The 19,310-nt window shown below is 43.8% G+C and overlaps 1 non-coding gene across 1 annotated transcript; it reads right to left on the bottom strand.

The window, feature by feature from the left end:
• Positions 1–1,444: 1,444 nt before the first annotated feature.
• On the bottom strand, positions 1,445–1,551 carry LOC136484451 (small nucleolar RNA R71). The gene has a single exon (XR_010765971.1). It is a non-coding gene; the product is annotated as a small nucleolar RNA R71 (small nucleolar RNA).
• Positions 1,552–19,310: the final 17,759 nt, after the last annotated feature.

The following is a 19,310-nucleotide window of genomic DNA, read 5'->3' as shown; positions in this document are numbered from 1 at the left end:
TAGTCCACTCCCTGAATATAGGTGCATGTAGGGTCCGGTTACAAAGGAAGAACAAGCTCTGTTCTTAATCTTCCTTAGTAATATCCCTTATGTGTAGATATGACAATGATGTTAACAATGATTACTAGGTATAATTGCACTAATCAATGTATGTTTTGACTTTTACTTAAGAATGACTTAGGAATTATTCCTCTAATATTCTACCTGATCATGCTAATGCCATAGAAAGGAGTGCTCTAAGTGATTTACCATTATTATTAATCAATACTTATCATATATCTTATCCTATGAGTTACCCCTGTTATGAGTAGAACATTAGTTATGGTTTATTTCTCCATCAATAGTATAAGTTATGAATACATGTCTGTGCCAGACCTTCCCTGTGGTAAAAATATAAATAACGATACCTGGAATACTCTCGGGTGAAGTGCTATAATGGTATATTATTTGTGCGCTTGCAGATTCCTTTCATATATATATATATATATATATATATATATATATATATATATATATATATATATATATATATATATATATATTCTTCCAAGCCACATAAATTAATAAAAAACTGCTTAGTATTATTCTAGTAGTAATGCTATGTAGTACCAACAAGTATCTCTGGCATCATCACTAGGGATGACAACCTAGTAAAGTAATATTAGGAGATACAAGTTTATAATAGGTGGCTATTAAAACAAGTGACAAGTTAATAAATACCAACACTTGCGGATACTTTACTTTAACATATATAATTTTCTCTGAGTTTACAAGTGTCATTAATAATTACCAACCACGCATTTCTGGCATCATGCTAGGGATGACAACTTAGTAAAGAGTGATGCTAAGAAATATCAACAAGCATTTTTGGCGCCGTTGCCGGGGAAGAGTACATGGCTATAGAGAATTGATCAAATAAATACTTATTGATAAAACTATAACAACTCTGCTTTAGCAGGCTTGCCCTTGTTTTTCACTGTTCATATTCTATACAGGGTATTGCAGAATTGGTTGTGATTCACCAACAACTTCCAATCAGAATCAACCTAATCAAGAGGAAGCTCAACACCAGTCTCTGATCTATGGCTGACAAAACTCTGCATGAGTTCTCTGCTTCGAGCACCGAGACCATTCGCACTAGACCAACACTCAAAACCAACAACATTGAGTTTGAGCTCAAGCCAAGCCTCATCAACATAGTACAAGCTACCCCATTCAGTGGAAAGACACATGAAGATGCTAGTGCTCATCTTCAGAATTTTCTAGAAATTAGTTGCACAGTCGTCATCAAGGACATTGCTCAAGACATCATGCTTCGCTTGTTATCATTCTCACTATTGGGAAGAGCAAAGCAATGGTTCCACACCAACAAAGACAACATCAATACATGGGCAAAGTGTTCAAAGTCCTTCCTAGAAAAGTTATTTGTAGTGGGCAAGACCAATGCCTTAAGAGGAAAGATTTCCAACTTTCAACAGCAGAAGGGATAGACCATTCCAAAAGCATAGGAACGTTTCCAAGAATATATTTCAGATTGTCCTCACTATGGAATGGAAGATAGGTTGCTCATACAAAGTTTCTACCATGGATTAACTCAGAAAGCTCATGAACAACTCGATGCCACTGTTGGAGGATCATTTATGTCACTCACCCTTGGAAAAGCTAAAACTCTTATGGAGAAGATAGCCTCTAATCAAGACTGGTCATCATACAACATCCAATCATGCAATAAGAGTGAAGAAGTACTAGAAGAGGTGTGTGTCAACCAAAATGGATGTACTATTGAATTGGCTCAAACAGCGAGCCAATTATAAGAGAGATCGTCAAGCCATTCAAGATGCTTTCAATGCTGAAAACACATGTAGAGAATATTTGGGGGTTGAATTCCCTGACTATCAGGAGGATGTAAACATCATTGGCAACAATTCAGGTTCACAACAATAGAGACAAGGATGGAATCAACAACAACGGTCAACTTACCAAGGTAAGTACCTAGGTAACAATTATAATTCTTTTAATTCCAAGCAACCATCCTTAAGAGACTTGATCTTAGAACAAGCTAGGATTAATGAGAATATTTCTAAAATACTTGCTTTTAATGATAAGGTCCTAGAAAACATAAATACTAAAATGGATAGTTTTTCTTCTGCCCTAAAAGACCAACTTAGCTATAATAAAAAGATAGAATCTCAATTAACCCAGTTGGCTGTTACTTTGCCTTTTGCTACTATAAGGAAAATGGACCCTAGGCCCATTCACTTTGGATTTTGGTGTTTGATGACCAACACAACCAAATTGGACTAATGAATTTGCAAGTGATTATTTTATAGTTCAATAGGATGCAAGACGTGACTTGGACGAAGGCGACATGATGATCCGATCATCAACACCATAAGCAAGACCTTAGAAGCACAAGAGAAGACCCAAGATATTAAGCAAAGTCCAAGAACGAAGATAGGAACCAAGCTGGACACAAGATCGCGAAGAAACGAGCTCATAGAGGTGACAGGACGCTGCATAGGACGCTGCATAGGACGCTCCGATGCATAGGATGCTGCACCAGACGCTACATAGGACGCTGCACCGGATGCTCCGATCAAAAGGCTCGGCAACAGCAGAGTCAACAACAGCGATCGGACGCTGCACCGGATGCTGCACAGGACGCTACACCGGACGCTCCGATGCACAGGACACTGCACTGGACGCTGCACAGGACGCTGAGTGCCAGAGTCTGGTCAACATCAGTAAGGTTCTAGAGAGCCGTTTTTGTGACCGAACGCGTCCGGTCAGTGCTGACCAGACGCTGGTCAGAGTCCGGTCAGTAACAGAAAAGCGGGATTTCGTCCCCAACGGCTACTTTCTTAGTGGGGCTTATAAATAGACCCCCCCAACCAGCCATTTGAGGTGTGTAGAGCTGAGGAAACATACCAAGGGTGTTGATACACCATTTTAGTGATCTCCACTTGCATAGTGCTTAGTGATTCATTAGGTGATTAGCGTAGGTACTTTGCGAAGTGCTTAGGTTGATTTGACCACCGCTTATGCACTTGCTCTAGGTTTAGGCCTAGTGTTTAGTGAGGTTTGCATACCTCTTACCACTCGGTGCTTGTGAGCACCATTGTTGTACATTGGAGGTGCTTTTAGTTTTGCGAGATCACACCAACCGCGCTTGTGGTGTGGCCGCCATCGTGTACCGGAGGGAACAAGGCCCACGGCGTTTCGGCCAGAAGCTTGATAGTGAAGACGGCGGGGAGCATCTAGGAGAGGCTTGCCGGAAGGCATGTCGGAGACCCACTAACGCGTGGAGAAGGCCCAAGGCTATCCATGGAGTTACCCGATCGGGAGCTTGGCCCTTGCGAGGGATTCCTTACGAGGGGCTCCAACGAGGGCTAGGGTGAAGCTTACGCGCTTCTCGATACCTCGGTAAAAATACCAGAGTCATCGACGGGAGTTTGCATAACTCTACCTTGCTCTTTAGCTTCCACATTTACATTGATTGAATTACTCTTTTTGCTGTAGAGATAGCAACACACTAGCAAAACTGTAGTTGCACATTTAGATAGTTTATCTTTTGCATAGGTTTTGCTAAGGTTAGAAAAAGAGGCCATAGTTTAGAGTTAGAATTTTAAGTTGCCTAATTCACCCCCCTCTTAGGCGTCATGGTCCCTTCAATTGGTATCAGAGCCGATTGGCTCAAAGTTGGACTTTTGGCTTAACCACCATTGAGCCGACGCTATTTAGAGTGGTTGGGATGAATACCTCTAGGCCTCCGCACTTTGACGGCACTAACTTCCCTTGTTATAAGGCTAGAATGGCTTGCCACCTTGAGACAGTTGATTTGGGTATTTGGAGAGTCACTCGTGACGGGATGAAACCCATTAAGAATCCCGAAAAACCCACAAAGAGTGATGAAAAAGAAATGCATTTCAATGCTAGAGCTAAAAATTGCTTGTTTGAATCATTTAGCATGGATGTATTTAACCAAGTGTTCACTTTAAATACGGCACATGAAATTTGGTTAAAACTCCAAGAGCTCCATGACGGCACAAGTAATGTCCATGAGCAAAAACATTGTCTAGCTAAACAAAATTATGATTCCTTTACAATGAATGATGATGAGCTTGTTCATGATATATATTCTCGTTTGAATCTAATTATCAATGAGCTCCATTCAATAGGATTAATAAAGCTAGATGATGTGGACATCATGAGGAAGATCATCTCCGTGCTACCATAAAAGAAATATGCAAGCATCATCACCATCCTTCACAATATGGAGGACTTGAGCATCATGACCCCGGGCATAGTCATTGGTAAGATAGTGGCATTTGAAATGTCACGTAAGATGGGTCAAGAAGAAGCTTCTTCATCAAGCAAAGGCAAAGCTCTTGCATGTAGCGAAAAAAAAGATGAAGGGCAAGCAAGTTGAGACAAGCTCAAGCTCAAGCTCCTCAAGTGAAGACGAAGAAGAAGATGAGGACGATGATGATGATGATGAAGATTCAAGTGATGATGATCAATCTTCCTCCTCCACCTCCGACCTTGATGAAGAATCAATCAAATTAATCAACAAGGTGGAGAAGATGATCCAAAGGCTCAATGTCAAGGGTGTGCCCATCCAAATTCAAGATCTCATTTTCACCAATCAAAGAAATGAGCAAAGAAAGAGAGGATGCAATGGATGCGGCGAGTTGGGGCACTTTGTGGAAGTTTGTCCAAACAAGCCCACACCCAAGACAAAGAAGAAGGCATGAAAGAACCAAGCCCTCACATCAATAAGATCATGGGATGATTCTTCAAGTGAAGAAGAACACCATCACAAGAGGTGAGGCCGCAAGCACTCATCATCAAGCTCTTCTCGTGTGTGCCTTATGGCATGAGGTAACGAAAGCTCATCCTCTAGTGAGAGTGATAGTGATGATGATATGCCATCTTATGATGAAATTGTGTAACAAAATCTTAATTATGCTAAAGTTTGCACTAGTCAACAAAAGAAGCTCAAAAGTTTAAAAGAAAAGCTAGATAGTTCACAAGAAGCATACAAAACTTTGCTTGAACAATATGAGAACTTTGCTAATCTCAATGTTGAACTATCTACTAAAATTGAGCAACTTAAGGCTAGTGCAACAACAAATGAATGCACAATCAATGATGAGCAACTTGTAAAGAAAAATAAAAAATTAAAAGAAAAGTTAGCTAGCTCAAAAGATGCTTATAAAAGTTTGCTTGCAAAAATGGAAACCATGTGCAAACATTGTGATGAGCTAACTAATAAAGTTGCTAATCTTGAAGCCGTTAGTACAACCCCCACCAAGGCATCTAAAAAGAAAAGTTCTATCTTTAACATGTCTAAAAACGATGCCTCTACTTCTTGTAATGATTTATGTTTAGACTCACCTTTGTGCAACCAAGTTTATGTTGAGAAAGTTGTTGTAGATACATACACACAAGAGGTTGCAAAGGAGAATGAGCAACTCAAGCAAGAAGTAGCTCGCCTCACCAAGGACTTGACTCAAGTGAAAGGCAAGGCAAAGCAAACCCAACTTCATCAAGATAACACCATCAAGGGAGTGAAGAAGCTTGATGAAGGACAAACCGTGGTTTGTTACGTGTGCCACAAGGAAGGTCACAAGTCCTATGAGTGCAAGGTGAAGAATGGGGGAGGAGCAAAGAAGAAAGAGAAGAAGCAAACAAGCAAGCTCTCCAACACCCACACCAACAAGGTGGACAAGAAGGCCTCTACACCTTATCTCTTGAAGAAGAAGAAAAATGACAAGGTGGTGGCCATCAAGGTGAACAAGCAAGCCAATAATGGGGTCAAACACTTTTGGGTGCCAAAGGAGATCATTTCCAACATGAGGAGCACCAAGAAGGTTTGGATCCCGAAAGGGAAGTGAGAAGTACAAAGGACTTCGGGGAATTTGGAGACTTGTCAAAGTATGGGTGCATTTTATGGGGTGCATCATGATGGACAAAATCATTGCCAAGTGGGTTAGTGAATACTATGGACCCAAATTCCCCTTCCCATGTTAGGTAACTAGATATTATTACTTTCAATTGGTACTTCCTTCAAGCGGTATTTCTTACAAGTTGGTATCTTTAAGCATCTAGTTACTTTTCATGCCTAGGTTTGCATTTGCATACTTATATCTTTTGTCATGCATACACTAGGTATTTCATATGGTAGGCTTGCTCGGTTTCATTCTTATTTCTTGGAGCAATCCTACATGGTTTTAAATTGTTTTGGAGCATGGCACATAGCTTTTCCTTCAATTGTTCATCTAATATGTGCCAAAGTCCAAATTGTAGATATTTTCTCCTGAATATTGCCTTCGAAAATGACTCTCACATTCATGTGATGACATTTTTCAAGTGGTATTTTTTATTCTAAAATCAATGTGCATGTTTCCTACAAGTAATCCATACTTGCGTGCACAAATTTAGGGGGAGGTTAATCTACAAGTTGGATGCTTTGAGACTAACACCTTTTCAAGCTTATCATGTGTTTAGTAGTCTCGTTGCAAGGAAAATGGAGTCCCTAGAGTTAAGCATCATACTTCAAATATCCACCACCGATTGCAAGTGGTAGAAATCAAATTGATTCCTACATGCGGTATTTCTAAACCAATATCATCATGTTGATTTCATTTTGATATTTATATGCTTTCTCCGTGCATTATATAGATTAAATTCCCTTGTGCAATACTTTGCCAATTATGCATATGCTTTGCCTTCTATCATATGTATACATATATTTAGGGGGAGCTTAATCTATATAATGTGAGAGTCAAATCTTGTGACCTATTCCACTCTACATACAAAGGATCACAAAGTTTGACCCTCCCTTGTGCTACTAATGTCTTCCTTTTCGGTGTTTGATTCCAAAGGGGGAGAATTTAGAGGACCAAAAGCAAGCATTAATTTGTAGAAATGGTCCGAGAAAGGGAGGATAGTGGATTATGGATTAGCCTATGTAATGGGGAGAATTTGTAGGAAGCAAGGCTTAAATCTATAATACCACATGGGGACATTTGCAAGGGCAAGATAAGTTTTTATATAATCTTACAAGTAGTATCTTTTAGCATCATATAATCTTGCCCCTTGCATTGCATCCTAGCAAGTAGGTAGTTTTTAAATTTCAAAATTCTATTATTTGCTTGCTTTGGTCGTGTTGTCATCAATCACCAAAAAGGGGGAGATTGTAAGGAAAATGGACCCTAGGCCCATTCACTTTGGATTTTGGTGTTTGATAACCAACACAACCAAATTGGACTAATGAATTTGTAAGTGATTATTTTATAGTTCAATAGGATGCAAGACGTGACTTGGACGAAGGCGACATGATGATCCGATGATCAACACCATAAGCAAGACCTTAGAAGCATAAGAGAAGACCCAAGATATCAAGCAAAGTCCAAGCACGAAGATAGGAACCAAGCTGGACACAAGATCATGAAGAAACAAGCTCACAGAGGTGACAGGACGCTGCACAGGATGCTCCGATGCACAGGACGCTGCACCAGACGCTGCATAGGACGCTGCACCGGACGCTCCGATGCACAGGACGCTGCATAGGACGCTGAGTGCTAGAGTTTGGTCAACATTAGTAAGGTTCCAGAGAGCCGTTTTCATGACCGGACGCGTCCAGTCAGTGCTGACCGAACGATGGTCAGAGTCCGGTCTGTAGCAGAAAAGCAGGATTTCGTCCCCAATGGCTACTTTCTCAGTGGGGCTTATAAATAGACCCCCCAACCAGCCATTTGAGGTGTGTGGAGCTGAGGAAACATACCAAGGGTGTTGATACACTATTTTAGTGATCTCCACTTGCATAGTGCTTAGTGATTCATTAGGTGATTAGCGTAGTTGCTTTGCGAAGTGCTTAGGTTGATTAGACCACCGCTTATGCACTTGCTCTAGGTTTAGGCCTAGTGTTTAGTGAGGTTTGCATACCTCTTACCACTCGGTGCTTGTGAGCACCATTGTTGTACATTGGAGGGGCTTTTAGTCTTGCGAGATCACACCAACCGCGCTTGTGGTGTGGCCACCATCGTGTACCAAAGGGAACAAGGCCCGCGGCGTTTCGGCCAGAAGCTTGATAGTGAAGACAGCGGGGAGCATCCGGGAGAGGCTTGCTAGAAGGCACGTCGGAGACCCACTTGCGCATGGGGAAGGCCTGAGGCTATCCATAGAGTTACCCGACTAGGAGCTTGGCCCTTGCGAGGGATTCCTTGTGAGGGGCTCCAACGAGGACTAGGGGGAAGCTTGCGCGCTTCTCGATACCTCGGTAAAAATACCAGAGTCATCGATAGGAGTTTGCATATCTCTACATTGCTCTTTAGCTTCCGCATTTACATTGATTGAATTACTCCTTTTGCGGTAGAGATAGCAACACACTAGCAAAACCGTAGTTGCACATTTAGATAGCTTATCTTTTGCATAGGTTTTGCTAAGGTTAGAAAAAAGACGCCATAGTTTAGAGTTAGAATTTTAAGTTGCCTAATTCACCCCCCTCTTAGGCGTCATGGTCCCTTCAGCTACTAACCTTGAAATGGTCTATGCTATAACCACAATAGGTGGCAAGTCTATTCGTGATCCACCGTATCTGAGAAGGATAGGTAAGACACAAGTGGTAATGCAGGAAGAGGAGAAGAGAAACGATGCAAGAGCGAGAATTACAACAAGATTTTCATGATACTACGTTCCTACCATTTCCACGCAGAAATCAAAAAACCAAAATGGATGAGCAGTTTGGTAAGTTTGTAGAGGTAATTCAAAAGTTATATATCAATATTCCTCTACTAGATGCCATACAGGTACCCACCAATGTGAAGTACCTCAGAGACATCCTCAACAACAAAAGACCACTGCCCACCACTAGAGTAATCAAATTGATAGAGGAGTGTAGTGCAGCCATCCTAAACACATCACTTGTCAAGAAGGATCCGGGGTGTCCCACTATCGATTGTTCAACCGGATGCTATAATTTTGAGAACGTGTTATGCGATCTTGGAGCAAGTGTTAGTGTCATGCCTAAGAAGGTCTTCGACAAGCTCAACTACTCAACACTTACACCGACATCAATGTGTTTGCAACTAGCCGACCAATCGATCCGTGAAATAAAGGAAAATAATATTTTTCATCCTAAGGTTTAGAAACATGGTTGTGCATACATGCTGGTGCATTTGTGTTTTTTGTATGAGTGGTTTTGTCCAAAATTCAAAATAATTTCAAATGCTTTTGAAATGATTTGAAAATGATTTTGAAATAAAAGAAAAGAAAAGAAGAAAAAGAAGAAAACCTCACTCTCCCTCCTTCCCCTTTTGGCCTGCTCTGATTTTTCCCGCTCCTGCTTAGGCCCGGTCCAGCAGCGGTTTGCTCCGCTTTTCTCCTCTGGTAGCCTGCTCCCTTCACCGCCACGACCCCTTTCTAGCAGGCGGCCTAGTCTAGCGTCGAAGCCTAGCTCGCTTCCCTTTTCCTCGGCCTAGCCGCACGCATAGCAGCTCAGCTAAGCCCGCACCACGCCACTTTCTTCTCTCCCACCGTGTGCCACTGACAGCCGACCCATGCCTCTACTCGTTGATCAGTGGGACCTGCATGTCGATCGTCTCTCACCTCTAGCCATTTCCTTCCTCCCATTCGCTTGGGACTCCACCGCCACCACCATGGACTCCACGTCCGCCACACCTCCTTCCTTTGTCGTGCTTTCAAAGCAATCTCCCAGGCCATAAATAGCATCCGACCGAGTCGTGCCTTCCTATCTCAAGCTCCAGAGCCGCAGCCTCCTTGCCGCGTCACCACAAAACCCTAGCCACCGACGAGTCACCCATCTCGCCAAGCACAGCGCCACCTCCGTCTGCTCTGCACCATGGTAAGCTACCTAGCCAAGTTTGCCCTCCCTTCTTCTATCTCCTAGTGTCCTCGACTCGTGAATCTGTGGCCCATAGTCCCTCCTTTAAGAAATGCTGACGAGCTTCTCGCCGTCAACCATGGCCAGCCGCCGCGCCTGGCACTGTTCCTGTAGCCGGTGACTCTCTCCCTCCCCGATTCTAATCTGAGCCGTCCATTTTAGATCTAATGGCTTAGATCTCACCATACCCCTTTGCCTATCACTTTTGCTAAAGAGCCCCTGCACTTTTCCATATTCAAACCCGCAGTGCACTCCAGATTCAAAATTCCAATTTTTATTTATTTTAATCCAAAATAGAAGATCCATTTTAACTCCGATTTGATCCGTTCAAGTTGCGTTAGATTTGTAATTGCATAATCTATATATTTATACTACTGTTAAATATATTTTCAACTTTTGAAATTCAAGGTTAGAATTAATCTATTATTTTATTAAAGGAAATCTTGTTTAATTCATAACTTCTTCGTTATAGCTCCGATTAGAGTGTGTTTCGCGTCTGTGTGTTCGTAGCGAGACATAGATTCATTTTATAAACTTTTCATCTTGATTTTATGTTTGGTGTACTATTCTAATTTAGATCTATTGTTTGCTTTGAGTATGATTGCATGGATGCTTGTGTGGTGCTTTATGATCATGTCTAGTCGGTGAGCTTTACTAGTTGATCAAGAAGGAGTTCCATTGAAGGTTTGGACTAGAAGAATGATCTAAGTTTAAGGCAAGTATAGCCTAGAATCTTCCTTGTTGTCCTATTCACTTTAATAATTTAATCATATGCATGTGTCTACCTTGACTACCACTAAGGAATTCCTAGTACTTTGTTACCCTGCACCTTTATTCCTATGGGTTATTGCATTGGGTAGTATGATGCTAGTGCTCAACCAAAGCCATGATCTTGTAACTTGACTAATGGGTTATTCCTAGTACTTTGTTACCCTGCACCTTTAAACACTAAAAGATGCTTTTTAGCAACATGGAATCAGGGGGCTAGAGCATTAGGCTTGTAACATCCTAAAATTTGCCTCTTTTGAAAATAGGTTTAAAATGATTTATTTCTGAATTTTGAGCTCATTAAATATAGGAAAATAAATTTTTTTATTAAATTAAAATTCATCATAAGTTAGCAACATGTTTGAGCATACATGCCATTGCATTTGATTTATTTGGTTGAGTGGTTTTGATTGAAAAATTAAAATGGTTTAAATTCCTTTTTGCAAATGAAATTAAAAATGGCTTTGAAATAAAAGAAAAGGAAATTGAAAAATAAAAGAATTTAAAAAAATTGTCAAAATTATTTTTGAAAACCTACCAAAATTGCTGTTTTATTTGAGTTGAAAATGTATATTTGGAAACATATTCGAATTTGATTTGGTTTATATTTGAATTTGGTTTTTAAAACAAATTAGAAAAAGATTTGGAAAAAAAAAGAAAACCCTCTCTCTCCCTTTCGGCTTGCATGGCCCAGTTTGTTTTTTCTGCCAGCCCACTTGCGCCTGCTCCTTTCATCGACCCAGCTGGATGTGGCCCTTCTTCTCCTCTCCTCCCCTGCTCGGGCCGAAGCCCCGGCCGGCCCATCTCCCGCGCCACGCGCTCCACAGCGGCCCAGCCTGACGCCGCGCCACGCGTTTTCTCTCCGTCCCGCTAACACGCCGGACCCACCTATCGGGTGCGTCTCCCTCCCCGTGCCGTACCGGAGCTGGAGTCCTCTGCGCCAACGCCGCCCGTATCTGGCCTCGCCACGACTCATGCGCCGTGCCGCCCAAGTTTTCATGCCCCATAAATAGCCACCGAGCTTGTGCCGCCTCTCTATCCCATCTTGCAGCAAGGATTCAGCCACGCGCCAGCTCGCAACCGCCTAGCCCAAAGCGCCGCTGTGAGAGCCGTCGCCCCTTGAGCGCCGCACCGCCCTCCGCTGGTTCTCGCTCGCTTCTCTTGGGTCCGGTGAGTTCCCCACTCTCCCCTCTCTCTCCCGGACTTTTCCGTTCCAAAAACCATGCTCCGTAGGTCAAGAACTAACGTCGCCGGCGAGCTCTCCTTGCTCCGGCCATGGCGCCACTGTCACCCACCTCGCCGCCGGCCACCTTCACCCACCCGATCCAATCACGGTCGTCCATCTCTAATCCAATGGCCCAAGATCAAACTTACCCCTTAGCTGTTAGATTTACAAAAGGCCCCTTATAAATCCTTGAGCCTTAACCCGCAATACAAAACGTCTTCCCCGATTATGTTTCTTCTTTTGAAAGCATACTTTGTTTCGGTTAGATTGAAAATACGTTTTCACTTTTTTATAGATTTGCCACTGATTTTGTTTTAGCCATAACTTCTCCGTTTTAACTCCGATTTGATCCGTTCCAATTGTGTTAGGTTCGTATTTACGTTGTCTACATGTTTATATCACTCTTAGATGTATTTTCAACTTTGAAAATTTGAGGTTAGATTTAATCTATTATTTTATTAAAGGAAATCTTGTTTAATTCATATCATCTACATTTTAACTCCGTTTTAATCCATCCAAGTTGCGTTGGATTCATAATAACATAAACCAAGCATTGGTAACAATGTTTATCATATCATTATTTCATGGTTTAAACTCTAATTTGAATAAAAATTATGCAACTGGACTTTATAAATAAAATATGATATGTTTTACTTTAGTTTTATAATTCAAATCTAAAATTGACTTAATTCGATTTATATTATTTATAAAATATCTTATATATATGAATTTATATAGTTAAAATAAATGAAGCCTATAGTTTTCTTTTTCACGTATAAAGCAAATCTTTCGGTTGTTGTATCTTTTCAACCGTAGCTCCGATTAGCGTGCTTTTCGCGTCTGTATGTTCATAGCAAGACGTAGATTCGTTTTACAAACTTTTCATCCTAATTTTATGTTTGGTCTACTATTCTAATTTATATCTATTGTTTGCTTCGTGTATGAGTGTATAGATGCTTGTGTGGTGCTTTATGATTACGTCCAGTCGGTGAGATATACGTGGTGATCAAGAAGAAGAAAAAGAACGTTGAAGATTAAAGCTTGCCAAAGGATCGGTGTTTTAAGGCAAGTATAGCATGGGCTCTTCCTTGTTGTCCTCTACACCCTTAATCATTTAATTCATACTGTATGTGTCTATCTTGACTGCCACTAAGGATTTCCTAGTACTTTGTTATCTTGTACCTTGATACCTGTGGGTTATTGTATTGGGTAGTATGATGCTAGTGCTCAACTACAACCATGATCTTGTAACTTGACTAATGTAATATGCAATAAACATTAAAAGATGCTTTTTAGCAACATGGAACAAGGGGCTAGAGCATTGGGCTATTTTATGGTGCTCTAGATTCCTCTCCCTAAGGACTTATCTATAAGTGATCATCCGGGACTTACAATACAGTTGTGAGGGCTACATGGCTCTGGCTTTAGCTCAGTATGAGGACCTTCTATAGCTTGTTAGTGGTTACCTTTATTGGTGTAAGAATGGCTTGACGAATCAGGTATAGTGCGGCCTCTGTCCCCTTGAGTATAGGTTGCGCATCATTGTGCCATCGGGAAGGGGGGCTCTATATCTGTTTGCCGAGTGAATCTAATGGTCCTAACTTGTTAGAAGAACCTTTGAAAGGCTTCATAGTGAACCCTGCTGACCTTCCTTGGTAGTGGGTCAAGAGGTTGGCCGCCTCAGGCGAAAGGGTAAATCACGACTCACAGTGAAAGTGTACAACCTCTGTAGAGTGTAAAACTGATATATCAGCCGTGCTCACGGTCACAAGCAGCCTTGGAACCCTTACAGAATAGATGATCACTAATGGTTAATGATGATGAACATGGATGATACTAATGATAAAGATGCTCACTAATGGTTACTGTTTATGCTATTCATTATTCATGTTTACCTGATCATGTGTTTACATGGGCTTGTGGATAAACTTGTTGCTACTCAATAGCTAAAATCATGACTCATTAAAAGGTAATCACAGTTGAACCAGTGTTAGCCTTTTGAGCCTCATGAACCCCATGTTATATTTGTTGAGTACGACTTGTACTTATGCTTGCTTTATTTTTCAATTATTTGGATAAAAATCCTGGATGGGTACCAGATTGCTAGTCTGGAGGAGTTAGGCTTATGATCAACCAGTCAGTTGTCCCTGTGGATTTGGAGTCTTCGCCTAAAGATCAGAGTTGTCTTTCCGCTGTCTATACTCTGAGGTTATATTCTTTATACTAATACATTATGTATTTAAGCATTGTCTATTGATATTACCCTTATTTGTAGCTATATGTGAGATTTGACTTCCTAGGCTCACATATGGTGTGTATCTGGTTTTGTCCTTAAAATTGGGTCCTACAAAGTGGTATCAGAGCAATGCTGACTGTAGGACGCAAGCCTAGTAGAAACTGGTCGTTCAAAGGTTTAGAAGTTGCTACAAAAACCCTTGATCTATGAACCTTGATATTTTCTTCTCTACTGTATCTCTACTCTTGCTATTTATCTCTACCTTGGTGCTTATTTTTATGTCTTTGTTCTCATCTTTACTCCTTGATTTGATATGCTATTAGAACTGTTCCTCATCACCTTCTTGCATAATATGAATATAAGTCTTAGGATTGTTACCCCTAGCATAATGAGGACGATAATATCGCAAGTTGAGTCAATAATTGAATTGTGCATCTTTTTTGCTTGTTGAATTATCATTATGCTTATGATTATTTTGAACCTTTGTAATGATTGCAATGATCTTGTTGGGTGTTTCCACAATTTCATTTAGTTTATAGGCCTAAGGTATAAGGATCAGTGCAATAAATAGTTAGGTTATGGTATTCCTCTGTGTTCTCTATCCTGTTTTTTTGGAGCAGCCTGCACTCTTCGGCTTATATCTCTATTCTTGGACAACCAAAAATCATAAAAAAATTCTGGACAATAGTAGACTTCAATATCTTTCCTTGAACACAAGAATCACCTTGATAGCTATTTTGGTTGTGGAGATACAAAAATAACAAGGTGATGCATCTGTGCTGTTTGGAACTTGGAGTAGTTTCTCTTGTGCACTATTTTCGACCAAGTTAACTGCAGAATTTGGAAAAGTGTTCTATAAGGAAGTTGTGGGAAATTTTATAAGCTTTCCAACGGTATAAGCTAAAATTTCATTTGGAAAAGTGTTCTATAAGGAAGCTATTTTACTGTGCTGCTGTTTTTCATCTTGTAAGAAATTTCAGGTTTCTTGTTCTTGCCCATACACAAGAGTATCGTTGGGATGTCAAAACATCTTGATACTAGTTAGCTCATCTAAAAGAATGTGCAAGCTATGCTTGGTGTCCCCTAGTTTATCTTTTCTTAAGGGGGTAGCCAAGTTGAAGAATTTGCAAGATGAAGTGTCCTACGTTCTAGTTTGTGCAGCGGAAGCGTGGTGGTACCCAAAGATGTGAGAGAAACTCAGGGTCTCAATGAGTTTTGATTAAAGGTTCAAGAGAGCTTTAACCAAGATCATCAAGATTTTGATAGAGCTACTGGAGAAGTTTTCAAGTTAGTTTGGATAAAGAAACTTCGGCTAAGTGTTTGAAGGAGTCCAAGAAGAGGTTGAAGTAAAACCTAAGTATTAGTGTCGGGTTCATAAACCTGGGGTCCCTCAGGGACCGGCTTCCCAAACAAAGGCTCAGCCCAAACTGATAACGCACAACTCATGGGCTGGCCCAAGTATCAGAGCGACAGGCCGGGGGAGTGATCCATTCTCCCACCAAAAGGTCAGGCCGAGGAGGAACAGCGCCCGCTTTCTAACTCCGGCCCACCTCTCCAATCGGAGCACTCGCTTCAGTCACCAGCCCGCCTCCGGACGGCCTCTTTGACCAGAAGGCTTGGCGAAAAGCCCTACTTCCGACTCCGACCCCGCACTCTCCGACCGAGGGATACTCCCAGCCCCTGCTCACCGCTCCTCTCCGACTGGCACGATCAGAGCCAACTAGGATCAACCGACCAAGGACGCCCGCTCGGTAGGGACCAGGAGACATCGGAGAAAGCAGGGCAAGGCGCACAAGTCAAACCATGATACCAGGGACCATACCCTGTACACCTACAGGAACAATACTCTACAACTGCCCTGACATAAACAGTGTTGTAGGCGCCTACATTTCTCCTACAGTATTGTGGGGGCCATTTAACTCCCATACGGCAAGGCTCCCCCCACATGCCTCTAGGCATCGACAGTATTGTGGGTGCCGGGATTTACCATACTAAGTGCACATGGTGAAACTCCTCACATGCCTCTAGGCATCAATAGTGTATGCAGGTACCGACATCTGCCATACCCAAACAAAACAACGAAACCTCCCATGTGCATCTGACATCCAATAGTGTTGTAGGCGCCTACTATCATCCTGTACCCATCGACGTGGGCAACAAGGCTTAGAAGCATTCGTACTCTCTTCCTCTCACTTGTAAGGCCATCCCCTTCAACTATAAAAGGGGATACGCTCTCTCCCAGTTAAAAAACACAAGTTGATTTAGGCCCAGCCCCTTTAGAATCATTAGAATGACCAAGTTCACTAGTCCACAACCGTAGAACCGCCAGGTTCGAACCTCAAGCACACGCTTGAACACTTAGCTCGTAGCGGAGCTCCTGTTGCCCTCGGCCCTTCCGACCAGAGCCGACCGGACCTCTTATACACCCCATCTTTCTCCTTCTCATTTGTAACCCCACTACAGACTTCAAGCACCTGGGCTCAGGAATAAAGTCACCGACCGACTCAAACTGGACATAGGGCACGTTGCCTGAACCAGTATAAACCTGTGTCATTGAGTGCTAGGCACCCTCCAATCATAATGTACGGCAAAACTACAAATATTTACGTGTTGCTCACTTTCTGCACCGACAGTTGGCGCCATCCGTGGGAAAGACGTTGTACGTTCAACACTTTTTGGTCATCGGATGGCCCACTTTTTGGCCACCCTCGCCACGGCGGGCTCGGGTGATACGATTCGCTTTAGCTCGCTGGAGTTCCCTGCACTCTCACCTATTGGGATGTGGGCTCCACCCAACTTTGAGCCATCCTAGGCCTTCCTCTTCAGAACCCTAGACTTCATCGCCGACCGGCTCGGCGTACTACACCTCTGCGAGGAGGCTCACATCCCGGCATCCGTCGAAGGGGCGCCCTCCATCGACTCTGGGACGCATGACTTCGACGACGTGGCATCTGTGCTTCATTCCGAGCAAACTCTCTGCTCAAACCCACTATAAGTAATATGCATATTGTTATTTACTCTTTATTCACTATCTCCCACCGATCATTCGGAGGGACCGTATCGCCCACGCCACATACACCATACGATCGGTTCCCCTATGGTCTCACGTCCTCCGAGGATGTGTATGCTCGGGGGCTCCAAAGGATGCTGGCGCCATCCCCCCTCACATCTAAATTCATGGGAATGGCAGGCTACGCTCCTACCTCTTTCCACGAACTCTTAGATGATGAGGGCGAGAGCGACGGTTCCAGCATCGGTGATGTGGCACCTCGCCACCGTCCATCTCGGGAGCGTGCTATGGCGGACACTCCAGGACTGCTATCGGTGGTTGTGGAGTCCGCGTAGACTCACACCCCTCAAGACCCGCATGCGGGGGCCCTCGTGTCTGCGCAAGCGCATGCCGAGGAATTAAGACAACAACGGCAGAACCAACCGCCGCCTACGCCACCGTAGTTGGTACAGCATGTTGTGCCCCATGTGCATGGCCCAACGGGTGGCGCCCGGGGTCACGCCCATCAAGTCCAACACAACATCATGAATGAGGGGAACGATCTCCCACAAATCGCTCGGGCTAGCCAGAACATTGCTGCTGTGGCAATGCTCCTGCGCTGCATTCCCGAGCCCATCGACCCTAGGAGCGGGCAGTCTACAGGAACCTCTGGGTTCTAGTAGAAGCCACTGCCATTCAATAGGTGGAAAGCTCTACGTTGTGACTCCGACACGCGCCCTCTCTCCCCACCAGGGGAACAAGGATGCACTAGACGGATCACTCCATTCGCTCGCCGCTACAGCTGTTAGGCATGGCTCGGGGGCGGCAGCCGCACCACGGTCTGACCTAGCGCCTGCTCCACACCGACTACTGGTACATGAGTGGCCTAATTGCACCAAGACACTCGTAACATCGTCAGCAACCAGCATCAGGCCCGACATGATGATGATGTCCACCGTGCGGCCATAGGAGCAGGCGACACGGATCCTGGCCAAACCATCGAGGGGAGCGGAGAAACGCGCCCTAGGCATGGTCGCCGGCCAGATGACCGGAGTCCTAGCCCTGAGGGCCTAGGACCATGGGCCTTTAGCCGGCATATCCAGAGAGCACTGTTCCCGCAGCATTTTCGACCACCCACCAACATCACCAAATACACCGTGGAGACAAACCCAGGCATTTGGCTCAAAGACTTCTGGCTCACCTACCGGGTCGGAGGAGTGGATGATGACTATTTCATCATTCAATATCTTCCCATTTGCGTGGGGGGACATGTTTGGGCATGGCTTGAATTCCTCCTGCACGACAGCATCCGCGACTGGGCGGACCTCAAGAGGGTCTTCCTTGGAAATTTCCAAGGAACGTATGTAGGCCCTAGAAACTCCTAGGACCTCAAGAGCTGCCAGTAGGAGCCCAGCGAGTCCCTATGGGATTACATCCATAGGTTCTCCCAACGATGCAACTCCCTACCTGATGTCATCGACATAGACATCATCAACGCATTCCTCTCTAGGACGAACTGCGAGTCCCTAATCCATAAGTACCACCTGCGACCTACTCTACGTCGCCACTAACCACGCCTCTAGCGAGGAGGCGGTCGGAGCAGTCTTCAGCGGAGGCCGGGACAAAGGCAAGGCCAAGCGTGTGGACCAAGACGAGGGCCCCTCCACACAGAGGGGCAGGAAGAACAAAAAGGATCAGCACCGATCGAACAACACCATGATGGTCGCCGCGGCTAATCGCATGGGCAAGTAGCCCCAACAGGGGTTGCCTGACCACTTCAACAAACTCATGGATAGCCCATGCACCAACCACGCCTACCCCGTCAAACACCTCTACAAGGACTGTGAGCTCCTCAAACATTTCATCCGACAGGATGGCGGGCCAAAGGAGGGAGACGGCAAAGAGGCGGTAGCCAAGAAAGGAGGCACGGCAGGCAAGGATGGAGACGGCTTCCCCAAACCTGAGGAGTGCATTATGATCTATGGCAGATCCGATGCCATCTGGACAAAATGCCAGCACAAGGTGCACTACAGGGAGGCATGCGCCGTCGAGACGGCTGTCCCCTCCTTCCTCAACTGGTTGGAATCTTCGATCACCATCGATCAAAGGGACCATCCCTCCCACATCGCAAGACCGGGATGCTACCCACTCATCATCGACCCTATCGAGCCTCACGAAGGTGCTA

The sequence above is a fragment of the Miscanthus floridulus genome, chromosome 9, assembly GCF_019320115.1.
Source record: "Miscanthus floridulus cultivar M001 chromosome 9, ASM1932011v1, whole genome shotgun sequence".
NCBI classification, from domain to species: domain Eukaryota; kingdom Viridiplantae; phylum Streptophyta; class Magnoliopsida; order Poales; family Poaceae; genus Miscanthus; species Miscanthus floridulus.
The sequence above is the reverse complement of the archived record's forward strand: the minus strand, read 5'-3'. Positions and strand labels throughout refer to the sequence as shown.